General features: G+C 35.8%; 1 protein-coding gene across 11 annotated transcripts in view; it reads left to right on the top strand.

Moving 5' to 3' along the window:
* The window catches only part of FGF14 (fibroblast growth factor 14), a 693,748-nt gene that overhangs the window by 558,327 nt on the left and 109,544 nt on the right, over nucleotides 1–25,877 (top strand). The gene's annotated exons all lie outside the window — the stretch shown is intronic.

The following is a 25,877-nucleotide window of genomic DNA, read 5'->3' as shown; positions in this document are numbered from 1 at the left end:
TTGGTTAGAAAGTTGCAAGTAAAGTATGAAGGGAAAATTATTCTCATGACTTTTAGCATTTCAGACTGAGCAAAAATCTATTGGGCCATAGTTCTGGATATGAAATTTTGTATATATATATATATATATATATTTCCTTTTGAGACAGAGTCTCGCCCTGTTTCCCAAGCTGGAGTGTAGTGGCACGATCTCAGCTCACTGCAACCTCCACCTCCTGGGTTAGAATGATTCTGCTATCTCGGCCTCCCAAGGAGCTGCGACTACAGGCGCCTGCCACTACGCCCAGCTAATTGTTTTTTTTTTTGTATTTTTAGTAGAGGCAGGGTTTCACCATGTTGGCCTGGCTGGTCTCAAACTCCTGACCTCAAGTGATCCACCCGCCTTGGCCTCCCAAAGTGCTGGGATTATAGGTGAGAGCCAGCGTGCCTGGCCAGAACTCTTAAATATTATATCCACTTGAGTTAGAATTTATTTTGCTTACATTGCATTTGGATAATGGATTATTTGACCGTCATTTTCTTCCTGCCCTCCTCTCCCTCTCTCATATTTGCTTCTTATAAATATCATAATTTTTTTCTTTATTAAGGAACCACATTTATAAAAAAGTCTAACTGTGTGTTTAATTTGGAATGGCCTACAGTTGTCAGAGTTTTGGTGGTAGACTTGTCCCACATCTGCCTTTCATGATGGTGGATATCCCAGAGGAGCTGAATGAGTCTCCCAAGTTCAATCAATTAATTAGGGGGAGAGCTGGAGTTTGACCTGTTGCTCATGACTCCCAGGAAGAACATTTCCAGAAACTTAATTGCCTCTCAACCATGCAGCGATCAGGCATGGAGTTCTATATCATCCCTGAAGGAAAGCTTGGCCAGAATACACCTTAACTGCTCAGCCATGGATCTCTCTCTCATCCATTTCTTTCTTGGATCTAGGTTTGTCTTGTTTAATAAGCATGTTTCCTCATATTTGTCTAGATTTGGTCACATAGGTAAGTCATACATTTTATGTAATATCATTAAAGTATTTGTTGAAAGATAGTACGGATTTTATCTAAGTATAAACATCTGGCATCTTCTACATCAGTGCCCCTGTGCCTAGAGAAGAAAAGTGTGGAGAAGCTTGAGTCGGAGACCTTCCTACTTTTTGTGCACAAGTGGCTGCCCAAGTTTATGAAAATTAATGGTAGACAACTAGGGAGTTAATGTAGCAAAACAAAAATGTTCCTCCATTTAAATAAAATTACAAGCAAATACCTCCTGATTTTGTTATTTGTAAGCATTTGGTTTCAGGTCACTTATGGTGATTTTGTGTCCCTTACAGTCCTCAGAAAACCCACTTTTCCCACTCTAAATGCTGAACATATGTCAGGAGTCAGCAGAAACTACTCAAAGCTGCAATTTGTTAAAAGTATAGATGTGTGAATAGATTTTTCCACACACAGAGACAGAAAAATTCTAACTAGTGCCACATGTCACATTCAAATAATCAGCACTACAAAAATGTCCTAGTTTAAGATACAGGCTGGAAGAACTGAGCAAGGAAGGAATAGAGGAAAGGAGGCAGAAGATATAAAAAATGAGCGAGGAAGCAAAAGAAAAATACAAGTCTAATACACTTTTTTTCATTTATACCAACATTTTTATTTTTTCAGATTAGTTTGCAAAGTAAATAAACTATTAACATTCAGAAGATTTTTTTGTATGAGTTTCTTTAAATTCCAGATTTTTATTTTTTATTTTTATATATCTTCGAACTTACAGAAAAGTTGTAAAAATACTGAGAATAACTTCTATACCCTTCATCAAGGGTCAGTAATTGTTTAATGTTTTGCCACATTTATAAACACTTTTCTCTCCTTCTCTTCCCCTCTCTCTTTGGGTTTGTATTAGTACTATTTTCTCAAACCACTGAAGAATTAGTTTGACTATTATTCCAGCCCAGAGTGATTTTCATGGTTATAGTCTCTCTTTTTCTGTTATCCAGTGGCTGGAAAAATTACCTATAGTTCCTGGATTTACTAATCATCTCTAAAACATATAACAAATCTAAATCTCATTCTCGCTGAAGGAATGTGTCTCCCTTGGCAGTCACTCATTTCTTTTGCCTCCTCCTTCCTCTTGTTTTTGATACTAAATTATTACATTATACCTTTTTAGGTTTTTGGAGCTTGGCATTTTATTAAATAGAAATGCAATGGAAAGACAACTGGAGTAGGAGTCTGTAGAGTTATGTTGTAATTCTGATGGTATATAAGATTACTCTTATGTTCTAATTTTTTTGTTTCCTCTTTGTTCAACGTTTGGATCTCTAAGAATCCATTTATTCAATAGAAGGGTAAAATGCATATTTTGACAGGGTTGATGAAAAGATAAAATGGCATAATATAAATTTATGTATATTAAATATGCTTTATTTCCTTGATATTTAAAAAAATATAATCATAAGCCTTTCAAGAGGTATAAAATGGTTGCCTCCCTAAATGAAATGTGTTAAGTTTAGAATATTAATGTAGTTTTCTAACCATCTAAACCATTTTAAAAGTTCTTAATAAAGATGAGAGTTCCCTGCTTGCGTTGACAAATAGACCCGTTTTCCTACAACATTTAATACTGGTTGTTTCCATTACTCTATTAAATGCAAGGTAGACTACATTTTAATCATAATTTTCGTTCTCTCAGTTCTTTGTACTTTACACGCTCTGTTAAACGTTTCCTGTGATTGGAAAATATCTTAATGTTTTTAATAGGCTTTAAATTTCATTGGATTTCTTCAGTCTGAGATCAACTGAATTCTGCTTTTTATTATATGGGACTACATTCAAGAGATTCTTCTTAAGGCAAAGCCTATGATATTCTTCAATAACTGTAGATTTGAAGATGTATTAACAAGAATTGGAGTTTCTCTGAAAGGGTTAAATGTTTATTTCATTCATTTCACAGAGTATGGCAGGAAGTCTTCAGCAGAAACTTAATTTCCATCAATCACCCCAGTACTTGGCTAATTATCATGTTTGTGTCTGTACAGACATGTTTAATCACAAACATGTACACGATCATGTTCATAACAAAAAGAAAGATGCAAGTTATCTTATATTTAACATTCACTAGTTTACTGTCTATTACATTTGTTCCTATTTCTGATTCAGAGAAAAAAAGAGCTAAGTTATGCTTAATGTTAGCAACTAAAATTATCCTATAGCTCATATAAGAGAAGCAGAGAGAGTTGACACAGATTGAGAGTCTCAGTGGACTATAGCTAGGAGGGTTTTGATAGGCATCGAGCTGCCTTCAATCAGAGGCAGTGATCACTGACAGTGACCCCAGGCATATAAAACTACAGTTTCTTTGTAAAGATCTCCAGAGACAGGGATAGTTTCACTAACTTTCTCAACCCAGATGAGTGTTTCTTCTTTATTTCTAAGCTAAATTCTAGTACTGTTTTCTAGGGAGGTCATTTTCTTTTGTTCTGTCTCAAAGTTGGCTAGGCAGAAGTGTTGAATTTTAGAATGGAAAGGAACATCATAGGTCAAATGTTTTAACTTCTTCAATTGAGGTATGAAAAATCCGAGGGTTAAAAAGGATGAGGAATCCATCGAGGACCCGGTTGAAAAGGCAGAAAGAGAATTCAGATTTATTTTCCATTATACTGCATGACTTCTTCTCCCAATTAATTGACTATGAAAAATCCATCTGCCAGACTTGGCTCCTCTAAGCCCTTCTGTCTTCCCATATAATTCTTTTGTAATGCTAATTTTCATTCTCCACTGAATGAACTCAATTTCCCATACACTTTTAAAGCCATGAACTTACACTTAAACTGGAGGCCTTTAGAGAGGACTTGGCCAGGGCTAAAAACATTGATATAATAAATTCTGAAACAGCCACTCTGGCTATCTTAGTGTGTAGACATAAGTTATGTCATCCCATCAGGGAGAAATCTGAATTTTAAGATCAGTGTTGGCTATGCTGAGGTCATCCTATGTGCCCACTCTTTTCATTCTCCATCTTAGCCACAGCATCACTGAAGAAATCAAGGAGATTAAATTTCAACAGAGAAGAGGGGAACATTTAAGAGTAGGCAAAAATGCAGTGAATTGAGGGTGTAGTCAATATAGACTGCACACATTCCATTCCAGAGAAAGTGTCAGTTTATGTAACTGGAAAATGTCTGCATTTTTAGTAGCTCTTAATATGCTGACATGCTACCAAGTAATTCACAAATTTTTCTGGTTTTCTGAGTTTCATGAAGGCTAATGACTTTTTAAAAAAAAAAAAAAAGATGGAGTAATTTTTTAATGTAGTATTCCAGTTAACAAAGTGACATGCCCATAGGCAAAAATGACCTGGAGCTTTGTGGTCAAAACATGTTTACTTTTCCTTGTTTTAAAGATGTTTAACTCCGTTCATTTCATTGATAGACATTAGTATGTCTTTATCTCAAGCCTCCACTAATTATTACTATTTTTGAAACAAACTACAATGTTAGGTATCATGGTAGCACTATTAGTAAATTGTATACATTTGGCAAATATGTTAGACTCAATTTCTATGAAAGTAACTGTCTACTGGACTTTGAGTGAACAATGTGGCAAAATATTGGAAATATATAGTTGCATGTTGGCCAGATTATTGGCACTTGGACCAGTTATATGCACTGAGCCCTGCCACCACCTACCCCCTGCAAAGGAAAGTCATGACTCTTTTCTCTGGAATTCAAAACTTTCTGTCAACATAATCTATGAAGCCATTCATTGCAGTCCCACTGCCCCTAATCCCACTGCATCTCAACACAAAGAATGACTTTTCCTGTTCTTGAAACACTCCTAGCATGTTACAGTACCTCGTTTATGCCTCTGGTGCCATTCTTTATTTGCTTATAGACATTTGTTTACAAGTCTAAGATTATTTCCTGACTACCCTTTTATCTAGTCACCTTCTCTTTCTCTCTCATACTTCATTTTGTTGTCTTCTGTCTCTCTCAGCATGCCTTCACTGTGGTATCTCTGTGTTTTCCTGGCTCCACCTTGTGCTTTCACCGCTAGTCCCAAGTCATAATTAGTTTCTGCCATTGGGTATTTTCAAGTTAATCATTCATCTTTACATTCGCCTTTGTAAATGGCCACATTAGAAGTCTGTTCTTTTCCATGCCAGCAGAAATTCTCCCTACCCAGCTGTTATAATTAGAAGAATTGCTCCCCGAGTTTTCATATCAGATCAGAACTGTTATTTGTTGTTTCGCAAGGTCTGCGCACATAAAGACTTTTTAAGCAAAACATTTATGGTCTAGGATTAGAAATGCTTCGACATGCAAACGTAGACTGTGATAGCTGTTGTGACAATTTTTGGAAAACAGAGGAAATTTCTAAATATCACCTGAAATTTAATTTTTCAGGAAATTTTGCTTCTCCGATGAAGGCATACTGTATTATTGTCTATTTTCTGAGTTGCTGACACTACCTGACGTTTGCAAAGTACTAACAAAGGTGTGGCATGGTGATTTATATCTTATAGGACAAGTCCTTCCAGGCTGAGAGCTCACATCTAAAATAGATCTTGGGAATTTATTATTATTCTACCAAGTACCAGAGACAATCAGCTAAAATGAAACATTTTCTGAACTTAAACCCCGTAAATTCCTACGATGTCAGGGGACACGGGAGTGTTAGTTTCTGGCATTTGCAGTGTAGTCTTCTAGACTCCGCATCAAAACTCTTTGCTCCTAGTTAATTGTTTTGGATTTGCCAAGGTATACGTGTTCAAGCACACACCTGTACCCCCATAGAAATTTTTCCTAAGCAAATAGCTGTCTGTGATACAGGGAGATTATATTTTTCCTAAATGTCAGTGAAAATGTACACTATGTATGTAATGATTATATTTTATCACTGAATATTTGGGAAATATAAAATGGGAAAAGTGCACTGCCCATGCTAAGTCCAGAGTATCATATATTATAAAATTGGTGGTTCTGTTCTGCAAGGAATGAAAGGATAAAAAGAAAATAAAAGAAGCTCAGCCATACTGTAAGAGAACTGTAAAACATAATTAAATATGGTTTAAAAAATGCTAAATCCTGTAATTATATGGTTATTATGATAAAAGGGCTTTAAATATATGTTCTTCGTTAGCCGGGGCTTCAAAGCCAAAAGATTTCTATGGAAGGTGATGCTCTTATGTACGGTCTTCAAGTCAGTTTCAAGGAATGATGTCTTGTGAGGTTGAGAGTGCGATAAACATGTTTTCAAACAGTGAGTCTGTGTATAAGTAGTATAATCTCAAAAATCACTGATTATACTACTTTTCCATGTATCTGGTCTTCCTGGTTTTAATAAATCCTCCAATCATTAGCAATGCAAAGATGTATTTTTCATGATTTTAAGACTGTTTCATTTTAGAGGCTTCAGTTTATGGCAATAAATAGAAGATACACACAGAGAAAGGCTTTTTGTAGTTGAAAGGGCTTATATCTTTGAAACTAACTCTGTCCTTTAACACATTTCATTTTAATAATCACTTTCTATCTTGTCCACAGAAGGTCTTTACAATATGACACTATGAATTAATTTTATGTCTCCTATTAGGGTTCTTTCTTTCTCAAACAATTTAAAAATGAAAGATATAGATAACTGACAGTATCTGTTCTATTTGTAGGTCTCATGTTCTTACTGTAAATCCCACAGAGTTTGACAGAGCTCTCTTTACATGCATCTCACTGTCTTTCAATATGCTCACCTCTCTGTCTCCCCAAGCCACCATTCATGCATTCACTGTCAGGAAAATTTCTATTCATTGACCATAGATTAGGACAAAGGCCACGTTCACTGATCCCCCCAAAGCAGATGTAGTTATTATTTCTTCCTATCCCTATATACAGTTATGTAATCAATCCTTGTGTTCCTTATGATATCATAAGGATTTGTTTATGTTGCCATCTTTCTCCTATAACTAGAGTTAACTACTCAAGTTAAGTATATATTTCAATTTTGAAAGTAGCATCATATTATGCATAAGTTACTCAAAGTCAACCATACATACGGACTTGAAATACTTACGAATAAATGGTGGCAGAACATCTGAGCATGTGCCCAGAGTGAGCATCAATGGGAGGCATTGGCCTGCCCTCCCCTGTCAGACTCAGCTCTGCGGATCCCTTATGCTATAAGCATCTTCTCTGCACAGTGACTACACTTTGCTGTACAGTAGATGTAGCAATATGAAATTGTAATACACATCTCCCCCTAAATGCATGTCTCCTACTTCTTCTGACATACAATGAGGTGGGGGCAGGGGTTGATTGGTTTAATGCTAGAGGAAAAACTAGATCTGTTACCTATGTTAAAAGGATATATGAATCTTCAAAAAATTCATAGGCTTAAGAAGTGCTCAAGAATACTTTTGATACATTTAACTTCTGCCTTGCTTGCTAATTTTAGAACTTGGTCACTCCTAATTAGAAATGCAACTCTATTATACACCCAGCCACACTACAGGTGCTTAATACATATTTGTTGTTGAAAGCCTCAATCATGTGTATGTTTCCATATAGATGAACAATCATTACGACGATCGTTTGTCTTAGCTTGGCCAGGACACTTCTGCTTCACACAAGTTGTTCCAGTATAAATATTAATAGCACCCTCTTTTATCCTCAAAGGTGTCCCAGCTTGGAGGATAAATTATATAGTCACCCTAGCTATAGTGACATTTGAAGTTATTTTTGTAAGTAATTTGGGGATTGGCATGCAGGATGTAATAGAAATAAACAATGTTTCAGGCAAAAGACTAAAACCATGATGAAACGTGCTTAGTGATGCTGCCTGCTCTCTGAGTCATGCTGGTCAGATCTGCTGGCCTGACCTCTGTTCTCTCCCTCTCCTCAACTGTCTTCTTTCCTCTTATTATTACTGTTTGCACTAAAATAAGACTCTTTCTACAGTCCTTTCGTTTTCTCAGAGTAGTTTGAACATTCCTACCCAGGCGTCCAGTAGCACATACCCTTTGGCTTCCTGAACATGGTCCTCACACGTATTCACCAATCCACTTTCTTTTCTGGGTCTGAATTTGACATGTTGAAGCCATAAGCACTCCTGCTCTGTGGGCTTCTGTGTTGAAGAGGATCTTTATTGCTCCATTTGCCATTTGTAAAACTAATATTGTACAGGTAATAACACTGACAAGTGAAGCTTGACCTTATAAAAAGGACTGCTAATGTGCTGAAGGGAGGGAAGTCCTAGATGTGTTATTAAGGTAAAGAGAGCAGAGGAAAAGAGAAGAGGCACAAAGATGAAATGAGGATGTGATAGCAACCTCTGACGCCTGTTTTCTGAGGGCAGAGAAGAATACTGGAAAAAGGACAAAAGAAATTTGGCACCCTACGGAGCCTAATTGCTTTTTTTCTATTACCTATTTCTAAAATACTTCAGCAAAGGTTAGATATAAGCCTAAAACCACACCAAATGAGCAATAAATTCTATAGCTCAGTGACCATGAATAGATCATAACGTTGCCAAAGAAAATTTAAAATATTTTAAAACTGAATACATTTAGTTATATGCAAATGAGTCATATCCTGCAGAGTAATTAGGTGGTTCACATAAATGATTATAGTGAGTGAATATTCTTTTCACATGCAGAAAAGGTGAGCTCCTGGGGACTGCTGTAGAAAAGGTGGGAGGGGCGAGGAATACTGAAAGAAGCAGAAAGTCTTGCATTTGTAAGTCAGGGACACAGATGATCAAAACACTGGGCCAACAGAAAATCTGAGGCATGATTCAAAGAGAACACTGACAAGACAGTTTGTGTGTCCTACAGAAAGACGAGTCCTAAGAACCTGGCCACCCAGCAACTGCTATAAGGTCAACCATTGATTTCCTAGTAATACCTATTACCATTCCAATGTTCAATCAATGCTGGCAACTGCCTTCTACCTCTGAACACTATTCTTGCTAGTCTTAGGTTTTATGACTTCTGAGATATGAGACTGAATTTGTCCGAGTTTACTATAATGGGATTCTGCATTATGTATACTCAATAGTAAATAATATGTATGCTTAATAGTAAATTATTTTGGGAAAATGTCTATTATTGCTACAATTTAACTTAGGCTAACTCAAAGTTTCTTTGACTTGGTAGGCAGTTTAGATTCTGGAAAAAAAATCAGTGCAGATCTTTGACCTGGAACCCAGTATAAGGGTATATAGAGATTATATTTTTCAGTTCAATCGGCAGCCAATTGGGTGATTTCCTGGTAAACAACTATCCCCTTATGCCATGTTTACAGTGTATTCAGAGTGGTTAACATAATGCAATGAGAAAAAAATAATAAAGTGAGGAATTTAAATAGCTTTTTAATTTTTATCTCCTTATTGTATATGCCACTTAAGTTTTTTTTTTTTTTTAATCGAAGGAGAACTACTATCACTGGAAGAAGTAAGGGGCTGCCAGACTTGGACATCCCTGATTTCATAAGTTCCTTACAGGAAAGCATAATTAATCCATTATATTTACCAAAGAGGACTTTTCCACTTGAGCTCCACACTTGAGATTGTAAATTTCCCACACTTGACAGTGTAAACTCCTCGTTACAAGGAGACCTAGAGGGTAATTGCCCTGATAATGATATCTTTGTACCAGTTTATGTAGCCATAAAACGTTTAAAACTACTGAACTCAGTTAGACTATTTATTATCCATTGTAAAAACACATATTCTTGATTTTCTTTAAATATAAATAGGTTTGAATAGTTAAGATTATGATAAGAAAAAAGCATTCCATTTTAGGGGAAGGGGCTCTGTTATGTGTGCATGCTGACCTATGTGTTGCAACAATTTGGTTGATATACATGCACAAAATATTACATTTACAACACTGCATGAATGATTTAAATGCAGGTAGCAATGCCTTTGACTTCAATCCATGATTTCTTTCAGTATTATTTCAATACCATTCTTCTGAATACCTTTTAACTATAAATTTATAAATATGAGTCTTGTAGCTATCAAAGTTATATAATAGAGCCAGTCAAATTTCTATAAAGTTTATATTAGTGAATAAGAGTTATTGTATATGTATCACTGAGGGAAATAAAATAACTGACACTAAATATATCTATTTTAAGTAACTGAGAAATAAGAAAAAGTTGTCTTCAAATAATAAAATAAGCTACGAGAAATTAGGGATTGGTTTTTCATAATGTATTTTAAATGGGGTGAAATAACAAATATAAAATGACCACAATAATTTCTGTGAATTTGATAGAATAGGGTAGAATAACTGAAAATTAGTTTATAATTTAAAACAAATTTAGAATCCTTTTAAAATAAATGTACTCAGTATTTTCTTTATAACAGCATATTTGAAATATCATCAGGTATCCACTTTACATTGGAATTAATTGAACTGGTATTTACATTTCAAAATAGTTATTTGTCATTTGCTAAGAAGAGATTGAGGCTTGGTTTTCCTTCAATAATATCTTCATTGGGCATTAAATCGCAAGTATTTATTAAACTGCTGGTGTTAAAGGGACACAAAAACAGATCAGCCATTCTTCCCAAGTAAAATTGATTTTATTTTCTTCTAGCTCTGTTCAGGAGAGTAGGTTCTAGCCTTATTTCTTTAGGCAGAAAGATCCTTGGAGTGAAGACAGACTTCTAATTTGGTTTTCAAAGCATAGAGTATACATTTTCTTCATTTTGAGTCTGTACGCATGGTGTGATCGTCAAAATGATGTATCGTTAACCTATGGCTTTCTTTAATATTCCATTAACTATAATTCAATTTCAGCAACAAAAAGAGCAATTGGGAAAACACCACAGACATAATCAATAAGAAAACTCTAGATTTGAATTACGATACCTCATTTTCCATGATGTGGTTATTATGCATTGCATGCCTGTATCCAAACGTCTCCTGTACCCCATAAATATATACACCTACTATTTACCCACAAAAATTACAGATTAAAAAATACATATATATGTTTTTTGAGGCTATCCCAAACCTCCCTTCCAGTTTTCTGTGGCGTTTATTAAGCCAGGAGCACTGGTATTACTTTTTCATGAGAGTCATAATTGGCCCAAACCCAATCTGTCTTTTTATTTCTAAATATCGCCTTTAAGTACTAAATTCTATTTTTCCTTAAAGTCAAAATCCAAGACTTTTCTCAAGATCACATTTGTATGTCTATAAGTTAGACTTCACATGGGCCATGATTTCTAGAAGGAATCAAAGAAACCCTAACTTTGCATTCAACTTAAAATTAATAAAAGGTTTTGAATAGAGTATATTAAAATTGGATGTTTCATCAGACATGGAACAGTGCAGTGAAATGGGTGTTAAAATTATGAGGTTCTAGATATTAGTAGAGGTACACCATTTGTATTATCACATCTTTCATGTTAATTTAAAGAAGTAGAGTTCAGCCTTGACTACAACTTGGGTGACTTTCAAATTATACTGATGCCTACGAATCTGATATAATGGTTTGGGAAGGGATCTGGGCATCTGTGTCAATAATTTTGAAACCTTGCTTGATATTTGTTAAGAGATACCCTGGCTTCCTCTACTTATAGCTCTAAAAACAGACAAAAACGTATCTGGAAAGAAGTGGAAAATATAAGTTTCTGCCTCATTGATTACTGCTGTCCATTGGAATTTTTCCTTGGCACAAATTGTTTATCAACTTTTTCATTATTTAGGAGTTTTAATTAGGTATAACTTATTTGCATTAGTTGCTTCTCTTGAAAAACTTTGTGTTTTTCCTGAGTTAGCTGCCTAGTTCAAGGTCATGTTACAGCAATGTTTATTTACCTGAGGATTTTGTTTTCGGTCTACTTGACACAGTGCCAGAACTTCTTGCTTATTTATGTTAGATCCTTATAAGAACAGGATGGTAAAAAGTACATTTACTTTAGAAGAGTTCTTATGAAGGTTATGTGATTACCAAGTGACCAAAAATCTTTGCACGAGCACTCAGTTCTACCAGCAATTCTCTTTCAAATATATATTTTAATCTTCGGATAGTGAGTCCCATGCATATTTTGGCTTTGGGATGAATCACTGTGCCTGGAGCAAAATCTTTGTCAAGGATGGAGCCAAGCATCCCAAAGAGTGGCTGGGAATCACAGGGGAGCCCTCTGTCTCCAGGTCACCTCTTAGGGGAATAACAGGACATCACAGAACAAAACCGAGGGCTGCAGGAAGTTGCAAGGTCACAGATGAGACTTTTTAAAATTATATATATAGGAATAGGGTTAAGAAGAAGTCCCTGTTGAGGACTGTATAAGTCAAGATTCTCTAGAGGGACAAAACTGATAGGATAGATGTATACATAAAGGGGAGTTTAGGAACATTAAGCAATATTGACTCATATGATCACAAGGTGAGGTCCCACAGTAGGCCTTCTGCAAGCTGAGGAGCAAGGAAGCCAGTCCGAATCCCAAAGCTGAAGAATTTGGAGTCCGATATTCCAGGGCAGGAAGCATCCAGCACCACGGGAGAAAGACACAGGCCAGAAGACTAAGCCAGTCTAGTCTTTCCACATTCTTCTGCCTGCTTTTATTCTGGCTGCACTGGCAGCTGATTAGATGGTGCCCACCCAGATTGAGGGTGGGTCTGCCTTCCCAGTCCACTGACTCAAATGTTAATCTCTTTTGGCAACACCCTCACAGACACACCCAGGAACACTACTTTGCATCCTTCAATCCAATCAAGTTGACACAATATTAACCATCACAAGGACAATCAGAATATATTTCAAGATAAACTGAAAATTGTGAAAGTGATTATCATTAGATTATTTTAAGGAAGTTTGACTTAGGAGTTTGTTAGCCATGAACCCGGGTATATAGGTTGAGGGACCTTAGAGTTTATGAAGTTGTCTTTCTTAAAAGAAGAATTTCTCAAAGATCAGTATAAAAGCCTTTAAAACATCATTGTTGTTAGACATACTTTTCATATACAAATGCCCTAAGGGCGTTTATGATGATAGCCATCATTTATTCAGCACATTACGCAACAGACTTGATCGTAAGTGTTTTCCACACATTCTCTCATTTTATTCTCACAACAAACCTTATCTTTTCAAGAGTCTGAGACATAAGGTAGCAATTCCCTAGAGTTCACACAAGTAATAACTGGCATAGCAGAGCTCACATTTAAACTCAGATACACCTACATTTTTTTAGTTAGGCCAGAAGTGGCAAATCTGACAGATAATGAGAAAATAACTAGAGAATATTAAAATGTAGATAGCCATTCTAACAAAACATGACCAAGATGGCATACAAACACACACACACACACACACACACACTCACTGACACACACAGTACCAGGTCAGTCACACTTGAAAAATTCAAAATAAAAATATTAGCAACTAATTCCAGTGTTTGATTAGATAATGAATATGACATGCCTAAGTAGGATTTATTCTTCATGTAGTTTAGCCCATTATACTAAAAACGTAAAGGAGAAAGTTCCTCTCATTATATTCATAGATGCTAAAAGAAAATGTCTAATAAACTTCAGCTATCAATTCTAATTAAAAAATTGTGGGTGAAATTGAAATATGAGCTCTATAAACATGAACTATTTTATTTATACAAAAATCATCATTAAATATTACATTAACTATAAAATGCAAAATCCAGTGGCATCAAAATAGTGAACTAATTAGGCATGATTTCTCTTCTGTCAACTCTCAAAAATCTTTTGCTGGTTCTACTTAATGCAATAGGACAATAAAATAAAATAATCATTATGAATACTAGAAATTAAAGTTTTAATTGTGTATGATACTGTCATACACTTGGAAAAGATAAAATCCTTAACAATAACTAGGAACTAATAAGGTATATGAATACAAGATAAATATATGCAAAATATGCATTTTTTATAATTTAGTTTGCTAAACAAGTTAGATATACGAGGATGAATTTGTAAATCAGCCTTATTCTTCTTCTTCTACTCCACTTCCAATTGGCTCTACAAACTAATTATTGACTCCTTCGGTTGTTACCTCAGGTAGGTCCTCACTTTTTGTGCTTGTTCAGTCACAAAAACTTCCTGACGTTTAAAATTCTGGTCCAGTGTAGCACTAAATTCCAAATTCTTATCGCAACTAAAACATGTTTATTTATCTAATTTGGGCCTGTCTAGTTATTGCTGAGAAACCTGTAATAACTAGTTGCTATTTTGGATGGAGAAAAATGAGAGCATACAGTCAGGTAGAATATTATTTGTCTTAGAGCCGTCATAAGAGCCTTTTGTTCTTGGCAGATGCACATTCACCAGCTTGTTCTCTTGTTCTCTCTAGTTCCCTCACTGGAGACTTCAGATTGCTCAGTCTTTTACAAGCAAAGTGCTAATACCACAGTCATGTTCTGACTTACTGTCAGTCACCTCAGATTACAGTAATTACTGCCTGTTTTAGAAACATATCACTGCACCAGGTCACTATTCTGCTGCTTATCACTATTATGGATTCTGCATCTGGTCTATGCAAACCCCCGTTTTTAAAAGTACAAGTGGCTCCCGACACAGCCCTCTCTCTCTTTTGCATTGTACTTCCAGGCAGATTATAGCCTTTAGATTTCTTCCAGAGACAGTCAGACCCCATTGCTGTGGCCCTTAAATATCCAGGAACATATCTTAAGCTTTCTCAAGTTTTCTTGAAATCTTGTTTCCTGCTTGACTTTAAAGTAAGGGAGGCACATCCACTTATTCCCACGATGGCAGGAGTGGGTAGCCACAAGCACAGTGACCTAACCATTCTCTCCAGAGACCTCCATCTTGCCAGTGTCTCCACTTCACTCACAGAGCTTATTGTGTATTTGAGCAGAGCTGGTTTCTCAGACCCTCCACATGTCCTGTTTAGGGGGGTTAGCACTGCATGTTAGGACTTGGGACCACGCTGTGCCTATTTTACTGTTGATATTCGGCTACGGCCAAAATCATATCAAAAAAAGTCATATCGATTACCCTACTATATTGGCAATAACAAGATATAGTCAACCAATGAAATTGGAAAAATATAAGAGCAAGACACTGCAAATGGCATATAAACATATTCAGGGAAATGAAAACCAAAACAATAATAAGATAACATGGTTTTTGTCCTTGAGGTAGGCAAAAATTAACAATTGAAAAATATGTGCAACTGTCCATTTTCATCAAGTTTGTGAGAAATTGGATATTGAAAAACAAATATAAATCTCTATCTCTCGGTCTCTCTCTCTCTCTCTCTCTCTCTCACACACACACACACACACACAACCTCAAAAGGCTGAGCAGAAGCAGCACTATTACTTTATCTTCAAAGGTTATTTCCAACTCCAGTGTATCAATCTAAAGAGTAAATTCGAAACCTTCTTATTTTGAAATAATAAGAGAAGTTGAATGTAGATTTATCATAAATGATTTTAACTGCAGTACTATCCTTTGTCATGACTTACAAATTCTTTCTCTTATTTCCAGATATCCATATGCCATCATAGGTAACCTCTGTTTCTCCCTGTGAACCAACAACAAATATGTTATGTCTAGTCCATGTGTGGCCTGTAAATATAAGTAATATTTACAGAATTTGCTTTGACTTGGTTAAGATTAGTAAGAAACTTATGGAACCAGAACATCTTAATCAGAATACTTAGGACCCTAACACTGTATTGCTCATATATAACTCTTGTGCTGGTAAAATATGAACTGTCATTCATATACATTTATTTGTGGTTTATCACCATTGACATCTAGGAGGTTTTGAGTGACTAAGTACCTTCACCAATCTGTTTCCCAACCTTTTTTTCTGGATTGTTCTGTAATGGAAAGAAGAATTATGTCCCAAATGATTGTCCTGTTGAGAATGGAGATTTAAATGTATTCAGTTCTTTTTCCAGGTCTCCCTTTGAAATCCTATTTTAGAATGATACTCAGCCTTCTTATTTCCTGTTGAAAATAATAACATACTATCTGCCACTTAGCACATATAAGTGGGTGTTTGGAAGAATCTTTTGACTGCATTTAATGAAACAATGCTGAATTAAGTAAAAGCTTGTATCTTTTTCTCAGGTAGCGACTCTGTATAGCTATGGACCACCACATATTTGCCATCCCTTTGCTGATGGTTTGATTTGGAATGTGTCATTTCGTTTGTGAAATGAGACATATTCAAGGTACCCATGTGCTCAAGTGCTTAGATTATAACAATGTTTTGATGCAAATGTGCAAAGTACTCAGAGATCAACACTATGGTCTAATAACAGGCCATAGCAAAATAGAGCAAATGAATCCTGTGAAATCAGAGAGAATGCATCAAATAAAGATGTACCACCTAAAGTGCAAAATCTACTAGGAGCACTTTGACATTTCAGTTCAAGTTCTACTGTGTTTCACATTTTTTCAATCTCTATTGTAGTCTCACTTGGAGGTGATTGCTTGATCACTAGAGGAATATGATATTATTCGTTTCAGGAATGAAGCAGCTACGGTGTTCTCTTGTGAATAGCACTAGATATGAATTAGGATTATGATCTTGTTTGTGTAGAATGTTTCATTAAATTTCAGATATTTGTGTCAGGATATAACAAAGTGCATTCATCAGCTTAGGAGGTTTGCTAACTTCAGCATTCAACATAAGTTTAGTTGCCCCAAGTCTACAATTAAACAACAAGACACGACGACAGGCTTTGAATTTTAATGGAAATTGGCAAGATGCTGAATAGCAATGAAACCAGTGGGGATGAAGAATTACTTGCAAATTTGAACTGTGTGCAAACTAGCCAACATCAAGCAAATAGTCTTTATGATTTCTATATATGTATGTACATACATATATACACACATATGCATATATATATATATACACACACATATCTGTATGTATATATGTATATACACACACAGAGGGCAGTATTTCTATATAGTCCTTTAAAAAATGTAGGCATCTTGTGTCTTTGCACAACTTGAAAGAGATTATTTTCTCATTGTCTAGTTATAAATTAAACTTGTAGACCTTATTTTTTTGTCTGAAGAACAAGAACCCTATTTCCTCAACTCTGTATCCCCAAGCATTGAATAGTTTATGCCCATAAGAACTATTCAGTCAACGCTGTTGAAAATATGTCTTAACTGAGAATCCACTCCTTTTCCTTCACAAGCTGAAAAGCACATACAAAAGAGCAATGAGGCTAATAAATCTACTTCTCAGAGGCCCTTATCAGACAGAAACTTCCCATTCTGAGAAGTATTTGTGTATCAAAACAGTTCAGACTCATGGCTGCACTGATCCTTTAAAAGCAAATAAGCTCTTAATGCCACACCTGTTTAGAAAGGTGCAGAATGGCGTATGCACCGTGTGGAAAGACCTTACCTCCTACCCACCCTGGCCTGACATGAGTGATAGGAAAAAGTGGAAACCTTCTCAGCCCTGGGCTACCCGTGCTAGACCTCTGATCCCAGGACAGTGAACTTTTGCTTTTCCTGGTGTGTGGTTTCTTTCTGGTGTGATACCAAAGAGATCCGGCAAACAAAAGTAAATTCATTTACATAAAATTGACCAGAATTTGTAAGAAAACCACAGGAGAATGGCAACCCTGAAGTTCTTTTTAAACATATAGATTCCAAACCCTTTTATGAATAACTCAAGTGCTTCTTTTTATCTTAATTTTGTGATATAAACTCATCCCACACTACTCCTAAAACCTTTCTCGAGAATTCTTATGTCTTCCTATCTCATTACTCTTCATTTAAAAGTTCATGTCCTTTTCACTCTTTAATATCATTATCATGGAGCAGTGATCCCACTGCCGGGGTACACGAAAGTGGGGTAGAGAGGGATAATTTCAGTCTCAGCTGCTACCTTCCTTCTACTTGCTTTTACTTCCACTCCGTTCTTGGGTTCTCTCAATTCTTGGGGTTGAAAATGCCAACCATGCTGCAGGTCATCGTGTCTTGTCTCCTCCTCTATCAAGTCCAGCTGATCTCTACAATTTCTTCAGAAGTGACCAACTCAAGCTTCTTCTTCCTAGATTTAATGACGTTCCTTCTTTTTAAACATCTGAGTTCCCCACCTTTTCAATACTTCCAGTGTGAGTTTCCTGTGGCTGCGGTAACCAATTACCACAAACTTCATGGCTTAAAACAGCAGACACTGATGCTCACACATTGATGCTTCTCCAGGCCAGAGGTCAGACATCAGTTTCAGTCTGTTCAAATCAAGCTGCTAGCTGGGCCGTGCTCCCTCTGGGGCACTTAGAGAATAATCTCTTCCTTTCCTTTTCTGGTTTCCGGTGGTTTCCAGCATCCCTTGGCCTGTGGACACATCTCTCAATCTCTGCCTCTGTGGTCACAGTGCTTTCTCTTCCACGTATGTCGGATCTCCCTCTGCCTTTCTTACAAAGAGACATATGTGATGGAACTTAATTCTTACCCAGATGATAAAGGATAATCTCCCAATGCCAAGATCCTTAACTTGATTGTGTCTGCAAAACTTTTTTTTCTAATAAGGTAATCGTTACTGGTTCCAGGGATTAAGACCTGATATATTTGGTGGCCATTATTCATTCTACTTTAAATCCCAATCACACACTATCATGCCCAATATTGGCAGCTTATTTCTACCCATCCTTCTCCATCAGCAGTGACATGCTGTCTGTTTCTTTGCAATCTTAGATTTTACTCTAGCACAGAACAGTTCTGCCTATTTGAACTTGACAGCAGAATGCATTGATAATTGGTCTTATTTTAAGCCAGGAATTGATCTATCGACTTTCTAGCTCATTGACAGGTGAATTGAGGCAAAGATCTATGCAGAGTCTGGTACAGTAGAAAAGTAAATGCTTACTAAATGAGTGAATAATGAATTCTCAAATTTAGAAAATTCTTGAGACACCAAAGCCATTTTGTATCTCCTGGGGAAATTCACTGTCCAGTGGTCTAGGATTGCAGTTCGGTCTCAGACCTACAGAATCTTCCTGAATGTATGTTGCAGTGTTTTTGAATCCAGAGTTACTGCTAGTGCCTGGGTTTTCTACAACAGGAAATATTCATGAAGCGTATGATAGAAGATGCAATTGAATGTAATATCCTATAACTCTCTGGTGAAAATTCAATAGTAACTAACAGGCTGGGTATGGTGGCTCATGCCTATAATTTCAGCACTTCGGGAGGCCAAGGTGGGAGGACTGCTTGAGGCCAGGAGTGCAAGACCAGCTTGGCCAACATAAATAAATAAATAGTAACTAACATATGTAATACTTATTAGACATCTGGTACTTTTCTAAGTGCCTGACATGTTTCATTTCATTCTCAAAAAATCATATGAGATGGTAGGGTAGGCAAAATAATGTCTCCCACCAAAATCTTCATATTTGAAAGGCAAAACGTACCCTATGACTGTTACCTTACATGGCAAAAGAGATACAGCATATGTAATTAAATTAACGACCTTGAGATGAGATTAGCCTGAATTATGCAGGTGGACCAGATATAATCACAAGATTACTTAAAAGTAGAAGAGAGAAGCAGAAGAGGATCGGAGTAATGAAATGTGATTTGGCTGCCATTTCTGACTTTAGAGATGAAGGGAGGGGCCACAAGCCAAGGAAAGCAGGCAGCCTCTAGAGCTGGAAAGGTGAAAAGGTAGATTCTCTCCCTAGAGCCACCAAAAAGGACCATAAGTCTGCCAACACCTTGATTTTAGCCAGTGAGACCCTTGATAGACTTCTCATCTGCAAAACTGTAAGACGAAATTGTGTTGCTTTAGGCCCCCAAGCTTATGTTACAATGCTAATAGGAGTTAATATAGGAAAAATTTGAAAATTTAGAAATTTCCTAAAAATTAGGAAAATGAGTCACAGAGAGAGGAAGTGACTTACTTAGGATCAAAGGGCTAGGACGTGGTAGAAGCAGGGTTCAAATACAGGAAATTTGCTTCTTGAGGTAATGTTCTCAACCTCACGTTAATTTGCATCTCAGCCCATGTACAACCAGTAACTAAATTTATTTCCTGAATTTAGTCCTCCTTGTCTCATACTGGAACCATTTGCTGCAGCTGTAAAATCCCAGCCTGCCAGGGACCTGTACTTCCCAGGGCATTTGGCAAATGATAGAACATCTGGTGCTGCTGACATAAACTCTGTGCTTTTCCTTCTTTCTTTCCTTCATCACAACAATTTCTCTATTATCACCGCCTCCTCTCCCAGTCACAGGATAACTATAAGAACCTCTCCCAAGATGATGATGATGATGTGGAGAAAAAATTAAATGGTTGCTACTAGACTTCTCTAGAGCTTCAAGTATGCTTTCCCAGGTTTCTGCTTCAGCCACTGTTTCACGTAAAGCACCACAGCTCTATTCAGTAGGCAGGGATGGTTCCTGTCACATACATTTTACATGTGAGAGAACTAATACTTCAGGAGATTCAGTCCCCTGCCTAAGGTCTCCCAGGGAGTAAGTGGTGGGAATAATGGCCATCCCTATTCTCGCCCAGTGCCTGTGCCACAATGAAAAGGACAAAGGTTTTGAAGCCTATAGACTTAGTTTGATTCTAAGTCATAATACTCAGAAACATCACTTAAATATTCTGAGCCTCATTTTAAGAACCTGAAAAATGGAGATGAAGAGCCCACCTCATATATTTGCTATGAGGACTAAACAGAGTAGTGCTGAAAACTTTGCCTCACAGTGAAAATTAATGGAATGCTAATAGAGTTTTGAGATCTTAACCCCTAGTGAATCTAGAGTCTACTGTGAGTCCCTGATGGGGTCATTCAACTAAGGCAGTTATTTCCGAAATTCTTCCAACTCTAACACATCCCGGTATTTACTTTAGCCCTGGGTCATCAGTTTTCCTAATGAACCACATATTTTTTTTATGATGACGATGCTGGAAATGGGTTTTAAATAGCGTAAATTCTTATTTGTTCCCAGTACCTCCAGAATAGCTGAAGAGTGAACAGTTTAGAGTGATTGGCAATGCTGACTGGCTAGTGTATTCTTAGGTAGTGCAAAAGCAGTATAATTCGCTACTTTTTAACCACTATTAAAACTCCTGTTTTCAGGCTTTCAATGTTTGTGATTTATACAATTTTTATTCTCTTATTATGATTGCTTCTTCTTTGTAAATTAAACTCAAGAGAAACCTGTAATAACACATTATGATACTGCATAGAACTGATTTCACACAGATTCAAAGCTAATATTACCCTACTCTTTGACATCTGCATCTTTAAAAGTGCTTCTTCCACAGCTTGTCTAATAACCGGGCTAGCTGCGAGCTAGCTGGTTTCTTTCCCAACTTTATGTATGCTTTCTGTAAAGACTTTTGGATGAGAATAATATTATTCCTTGACTTTGCTTTTCTTTCTTCCTGGATGTCAGTGCTTACCTGCAATTAGATCTATCTCCTAGCCCAGGGATAAATAGCAAAAACTTGAATTTGGAAACACCAGAAACACAGCAGTTACAGACCCTGAGGGGCAGAATCCACAAATGAATTTCCCTGACCTTGACTTTGTTTGCTATCAGCAGTCTCTAACACCTAGTATGATATTGGTAATGAGTTTCTAATGAGAAGACAGGAAAGGTGTGAGGGAACTAGGGTGGAGCTAGTTCTCTTTGCCTTCCATTCCTGAGTATATATATAAAAATAAATGCAACCACAGTGAATCAGTAGACTTTTAAAAATACATGTTCCTTCTTTTTTAAAGCAAGAGATATTTTTATCTCAATCCAGCATGGATAATTGGAATAAAATTAGAGCATGTATGGAATTGAATTAATCCATGGATTCAACTCATCCACTTGGGAGAGCATGGTTATTACTGATTTAATCTAAACATCAGTGCTGACCGTGTGGATATGTGGAACTCAGTGCTGTATGAATGCAAAGAATACGGGATGCGTTTTCAGTCTTCAATTTGGAAACTTCATCATGATAACATTGATTATCAGGTAAACTCAGAAACAGTACAAGGCATGCCTTCTCTCATCTCCCTGCAAAAAACAAAGTCTCTTATTTTTAAAGTATTTGCAATAGTTTAATTGTTCAATTGTTTAATCATCAATTCTTCGACAATTAATGATTATCATGTGGTCATAGAAACAGTTACCAGGGATGAGTATGTTCATTTTAAGTGACTTGGAGGCAGGATCCAGAGTGCATATGCAATTCTCAATGAGCAGTCTTACAGAAATGATTTTCCTGCACTTTGCTTGACTTAGTCATGTAGAAAAAAACTTATTGGCATTTTGGACATATTGGCATCTGCAAATTGACTTGTAATAGGTAGTTCAACTATTGCATTACAGGGATTGTAAATCATCTATTCATGGCTGTTGTTCTTTTTAAAAGAGTCAGAACAATATCTGTATGTGATATATATTATATATGTGTGTGTGTGCATATTTAAGATACATATGTGTGTTTTATTTGTAATGTAAAAATTATTTATTTGAATGACTTATACTTGGGAGATTAAAGTAGTAGATTTCATAATAATTCAGACATGATTTTGAAATTTATATCCTGACATGACTAAAGTGAGCATAACAGTGTACCACATTTTTTTCTTTCTTTCTTTTTTTTTTTAGAAATTAGCCACATTTGATTTGAAGATGATTTGCTTAAATTCACCTCTAATGATTTAGTTAATGACTCTGAGTAGCTGAAGATGTCTTATGGTAATAAAGATCTATGTTGGCATGATTCAATTAATGAAACTAAAGTAAAACTCTGTGCTTTGGTTTTACTTCAGTTAAGTTAGCAGTAATTATTAATTTAATGTTTCATAATTGTGGTTTCCATGAATAGTCTGAATCTCATAGACAATCTGGGTTATAAAAAAAGCCTAGGTTAAAAAATGTTATTTTCATTGTCAAACATTTCTTTAAAATAAACCACAAAAATAATCGTAATAATGAATTTTATCACATGCTTTCACAGGTATTTTATATGTATCTTATGAATAGCCTTACTCTTTCTTGAAGTAAATAAGTATAAAAAGCATTTATAAGGAAATTTATGAAAAAATAAATCTTAGGTGGTTTAAAATAACGATGATACACTATACTTTAAAATACAAATATAAAAACACATTTATTTTGGAATACCAAACAACTGGAACAGTGGAGGTCGATATAACATTTTATTATCCTTACACGACTTAACAAGTGAATATTTGGCAATATACTACCTCTGGTAACTATTTTGTCAATAACCCCAAGCTATGTGCATTTTAAACATAAAGTTTATTTACAGCAAGCTATGTGCATTTTAAATGTAAAGGTTATTTTCTAGTGCTATACAAAATCCATTTTAAAAATATGACATCTACTCTCTAAACATTAACTCTCTAAAAGCTTGCATTTAAAAATGAGATTTCTATGTATGATTATATTATGTATTAACAAAAATAGAAATTTCTTTCTCTTCTAGCTGGAAGCTGTCATGTTCTTAAGAATGTAAATTACCATATAAGTATATCCTTTTATTTCCTACAAAGTAAGATTTACTGTTTAAATAAGTGTTCATAAGATTAAGTTACCTCTGTATGTATAGTGTCTTTATCTAGTAGTTATTGCTGTGACTACCGAGGCAATTGGTTATTTCATAAGCTAAATATTTTGAAGTCCTACATGTCAGAAAAGCCACAGTGAGCACTACTCTGCATTGCTCAATTCAATTCTCAATACATTAGAATTATATGTATGTAAAAATATTTGCAGATGTCTGTTACATAAAAATTTCATACTTAATTTTTAAATGTAAGCTAAATTTAGAATAATTTAAAATTTTTTGTTATATCAATTATCCAGCATATTTATCTGGCATCAAATTATGTACACCATTTTAGGTACAACTACTAATTAATAGATTTTACTATATAAGAATATAAGACATTTCTATTTATTTTAATTAGAAGCAAATCTAAGATGGTGCTGTGTACTTTCCATTCCACATACTACATTTTCATGAAAAGCAAATTGAGAGCTTTGGGATATGGGAAGTTTGAGGTGATGAATTCTCTGAAGTCAATATTAATTGACCAATATAATTTGAGATTTAACTGGGATAGCTATTTCATTGGTTATCCATTTATGATCTGTCTACTCAAAATTTGATTAATGTCAATATGGGTATTTAGTGATAGGTTGAGATAAGTGAATCAAATTAGCCTCGTAAATTTCTGTAGAATGTGCCTCAGGGTAAAGCTTTATTGCTAGGTGTTTCTGTGCATCGGGGGGTTTTAGTAATGAAAGGGTATTTAACTATGGAAATATTGAGAGAATGGTAGAAAAGAAAAGACTAAAAGATGAATATATTTATGGCTGCATGTTGTAACTGTGAGAAAGAAAATTCTCATTTTTGAAATGCATAATTTCTATTCCACTTCCCTTCCAAAGGCAATAGAGGCTTAAAATGATAGATAAAAGTTACACAGATATGCATTTGTATATAAACTGAATTATAATTTGGTAAACAGGATGTGTCTTACAAATATATGATTAAAAACATTGCATAACAGATTGACATGGTCTTATAAACGAATGTTAGAGAACTCCTTGTATTATCTTTTAGGGATATATGTGATTTCATCCTTATTTTCAAAAACTTTATATCAGGAAATGTCAAATTCAACCCCCTTACAATCCTCGTGGGATACTTCTAATGTGATTTATGTCTTGGGTGGAACTGTCTCAAGTTAAGCGCATGACCACCTTACAAATAGCTTGAGACACTTGAATCTCGATGTATTTTAATAGCCCCTGCCCCATCTACTTCAGGTTTTGTAAATAATGGATAAATATTTATTTAGATTTTATTTTTTATTTGATAAATAATACATTCTAATGATATTTACACCTCAAAATCTGATTCAGTATGCATGCTTTATATCAGAGTGGATTTTTCTGTAATGCTAACTATAGTGATGAGTATTATACCATACTATCTGGTAAGATAGGTATCACAGTCTATTCTAGATTTCTTAATAATTGGCAAAGATTGAAAATGTAGAGATAAAATTAATGGTATTTTCTTATAGCCCTCCTATTTCAAGAATAGCAATTTAGTAGAAGTTACAGACTCAAAATTGTGTTGAAATCCTCGAGTAATAGGAAGAAACAAACCATTTCTTCTCTTAGTATACTCTCAAGAATCTTTACTTCTGACACCAGATGTGATTTTCTTCACACAATTCAACTCTCCATTGGATACCAACGGGAGTCCTATGATTCAATTCAATTCAGACACTATCTGCCTGGAGTTAGTGTCAGATCTCACAGGTTAAGGGTTCAGTCCCACAGGACTCCCTCCCACTTTAGATGCTAATTGAAAGTCCCGGCCTCTGGAACTGCTGACCGACCAGCTATAAATTGTGGCTTCCCACGTCTTCCTCAGGTTCCATCATTTGCTAGAGTGGCTTACAGAACTCAGGGAAATGCTTTACTAACAATGGCCGATTTATTACAAAGGACATTTGAAAGGATGCACATTAAAGCCAAATGAAGAGATACATAAGGTGAAGTTCAGAAGGCATCCAAGTGCAGGAGCTTCTGTCCCTGTGGAGCTGGGGCAGCTACCCTCCTGGCATGGGGATGTATTCAGCAACGCGGAAGCTCTCCAAACCTCGTGCTTTTAAGTTTTCATGGAGGCTTCATTTTGTAGGCATGATTGATTAAAATTATTAGTGATCAACTTAACCTTCAGCCCCTCTCCTCAGTTGGAGGTTAGGAATGAGGCTGAAACCTGGAATCCTCAAATCACGTGGTCGGTTCCTCTGGCAACCAACTCCCAACCTAAGACTATTCAGGAGGTTTCAGCCATCAGTCATCTCAAATGCACATAAAAAGACATTATCTGGTAGATTTCAAGGGTTT

Source organism: Hylobates moloch, unplaced genomic scaffold (genome assembly GCF_009828535.3).
Source record: "Hylobates moloch isolate HMO894 unplaced genomic scaffold, HMol_V3 SCAFFOLD_4, whole genome shotgun sequence".
Lineage (NCBI taxonomy): Eukaryota > Metazoa > Chordata > Mammalia > Primates > Hylobatidae > Hylobates > Hylobates moloch.
The sequence above is the reverse complement of the archived record's forward strand: the minus strand, read 5'-3'. Positions and strand labels throughout refer to the sequence as shown.